A 3,447-nucleotide genomic window follows, 5' to 3' on the forward strand; every position below is an offset into this window, starting at 1 on the left:
AGCCTCCCATACTTAGGCAGTCCTTCAGCCTCAGCCTCCCGAGTAGCTGGGACCACAGGTGCATGCCACCACACGTGGAGAATTTTTTGTAATTATTTGTAGAGACAGGATCTCTCTATGTTCCTCAGGCTTCCAAACAACTTTTGTGACAGATACTATTATCATTCCATTTTACAGTTGTAAAAGCCTCAGAAAGGTGAAGCTACCCGCCTAAGACCAAGAAGCCCGAAGCAAGAGCCAGGTTTCAAAGCTGCAAAGCTGTGTTCCTGACCTCTGGGCTTTCCTGCTTCCTGGAAATTGTTTGGGCATGCCCTCCATCTTTCTGGGGCATTTAAGCCACAAGTTTGGTAACAGCCATGTTTTCAAGCTGCAACGACTACATCTTAGATGGTGAGAATTGAGGGAGATCTTAGATGGGGAGAGTGGGGATGCTGGAAGAGCCTTCTGGTGAGGCTATAGCTGGGCCAGGGTCATCTGCGGCAGTCTTCAGGCTCTGATACCCACTCCCCAACCCTGACTCCCTCCCAGGGAGAGAACAACTTGGCTCCAAAGCTGAGGCCAGAATATAAGCCAGAGACCTGCTGACCTGACCCCGCCTCCCACCACCACCCTGGAATCTACTGAATCTTCCAGGAGCGGGGAGGGGCTGACCCCAAACTGAACAAACTAAAAACCTAAGTTCCCCTCTCAGCCTTGCAATTTCTTTTTCCTTTTGGACTGAAGAAGGAAGGAGCACCTGCTACTTTATAATCATACTGTAGGACAGCCTTGAGCTGAAAGCCATGGGATCTGGAGTCTTGAAAATGTGGTTCAAGGTTGGGTGCAGTGCCTCATGCCTGTAATCCCAGCACTTTGGGAGGCTGAGGCAGGCGGATCACCTGAGGTCACGAGATCTAGACCAGCCTGGCCAACATGGTGAAACCCTGTCTCTACTAAAAATACAAAAGTTAGCCAGGTGTGGTGGCGTGTGCCTGTAATCCCAGCTACTTTGGAGGCTGAGGCAGGAGAATAGCTTGAACCTGGGAGGCAGAGATTGCAGTGAGCTGAGACCACACCACTGCACTCCAGCCTGGCGACAAAGCGAGACTCTGTGGTTCAAGCTTGTATCTTCTCTATTTCCAAACTCAGTGTCCTTGGGCAACTCACTCCCTTTCCCAAGCCTCAGTTTTTCTATGAAATAGGGCCAATGATACTCCCATCAGAGGGTGCTTGTAAGGATTTGGGGGACCAAAGGTTAAATTCACTCCATTTTAGTTCACCTACATTACTTATGTTTTGTTACATGTCTTAAGTTATGGTTTTAACAATCCCCCCATTCAAAATAAACAAGATTAAAACACTAGTGAAAATAGTTAATAAGAGTCAACATTTATGGGCACTGATTTTGTGCTGTTTCAAGTGCTTTATTAACGAGTTAATGTGTTATGAGTCATAACACATGTGTTTGAGTCATAATTACATTAACCCATTAATCTTCATAACAAGCCTGTGAAGTGGATATTATTCTCTCTCCCATTATATGGTTTAGGAAAGAGGCTCAGAGAGGCTAAGCATGTTGCTCAAGGTCACACAGCAGGGAAGAGGCAAGCCGACTGACTCCAGAGCCTTAGCTTTGTGCCAGTCAGAATGGAATAGAACTCCAGAAGACACCAACCTGGTTTATTCAAGTGCTGTCATGTGAGGATAAGGGAAAGCAGCCGTCAGTTTGAATGGCTGGCGATTGGTCCAGAGTAATTGGCCAAATGTATGAACATTTCACCATTTCTAAACCATCCTGCAGTGTGACCACATATACCATCTTCATGGAAGTGCAGTAGCGTCACCATGACAACTGCTTTTGTGTTTTTACCCCTAATATAATCGATTGTATTTTAAAATATTTTTAGCCAGGCGTGGTGGCTCACACTTGTAATCCTAGCACTTTGGGAGGCTGAGGTGGGTGGATCACCTGAGGTCAGGAGTTCAAGACCAGCCTGGTGAAACCTCATCTTAAAATATATATATATATATATATATATATATATATTTAAATGAATAAAAGGTTTTCAATTTAATGTTTTAAGTAGGTCATACTTTCACCTGGTTAAAAACTCAAAAAGCTGGAGAAAGCATAAAGTGAAAGGCCTCCTTCCCACCCCCACCCCTGCCATCCTCTCTTCACAGCCACCCAATGTTGCTAGTTTTGTCGGGAGGGGAAGAACTGATACCTTTTGAAAGTAGAAAGGGTGTGCTTGATTTGTTCTGAGGTCACAAGCCATAAAGCCCACCTTACTCTGGTTGATTTCCTCAGGTCGGCCTCAGCCCGATTTCCTGTACCCTTTGAGGCACTGCTGCTTCCTGCAGGTGATGTTGGCCCCTTAGGGAGATGGCTGGTCCCTTCTCCCTCTGAACTTTCCCCTGAGGCACCCCCTTCAGTACCTGCTATGCTCCTGACCACATTCTCTCTGGCCTCCAAGCCTGGCTGGTTCTCCATCCCCCAGAACCTGAAGAGCCTGTAAATGCCAGAGAAATCTCATCATCTCACACAGCTGATGTGGTGGAGGTGGACCCAGAGGTCACACATGGGTGACTTCAGGCTAAATCTAGCCTATGAGTTTTTTTTTTCTTTTTTGGCCTGTACAATGATTTCAAAATTGGAAGTCTTCACCTGAAAATCCAATTTTCTGACTTCACTTGAAATATTGGCAGGCTCAGCCACACTGAACCCATATTGATGCATGATGACGTCAGCTGGAGCTGAGCAGCAGTTGCTCCCTTGAGAAGGATCATGTACGTGCTCTCTGGGTTGCATGGTCCCTGCCACTCTGTGTTGGTTAACATGGCAGGCAGGATCATAGTCACCTCCAAAGATGTCTGTGTCCTAATCTCTACAATTTGTGAATGTGTTGTTACATGGCAGATGGGAATTAAGGTTGCAGTTGGAATGGAGGTTGCTAATCAGCCTTAAATAGGGGAGATTATGCAGGATTATTTAGGTGGGTCCAGTGGAATCAGAAGGGTCCTTAAAAGTGGAAGAGGGCAGCAGAAGAGAGTCAGAGAAAGAGAGGTAGCTGTGAGAACAGGGTTCTCAGAGAGATGCCGTGTTGCTAGCTTTGAAAATGAAGGAAGAGGTCACAAGCCAAGGAATGTTGGCAGCCTCCGAAAGCCTGAAAAGGCAAGGAAATCAATTCTCCTCTAGATCCTCCAGAAGGGAAGGCCCTGCCAGCACCCTGATTTTAGCCCAGTGAGATCAGGTTGGACTTCTAACACATAACTTTGAGAGCATAAAGTTAAGTTGTTTTAAGTGACTAAGTTTGTAGTCATTTTGTTATAGGAGCAATAGAGAAGTAGTACAATTAATATGGGTCCTTGTAGGTCACCAGGGATGGGGGAGTGAGGCACAGCTGTGAGAGCTGTTGTAAGTGTGTAAGACTCATAGCTAAAAGAACTCCATAAATGGCCATGAAT

This window comes from Cebus imitator, unplaced genomic scaffold, assembly GCF_001604975.1.
Source record: "Cebus imitator isolate Cc_AM_T3 unplaced genomic scaffold, Cebus_imitator-1.0 Scaffold87, whole genome shotgun sequence".
Lineage (NCBI taxonomy): Eukaryota > Metazoa > Chordata > Mammalia > Primates > Cebidae > Cebus > Cebus imitator.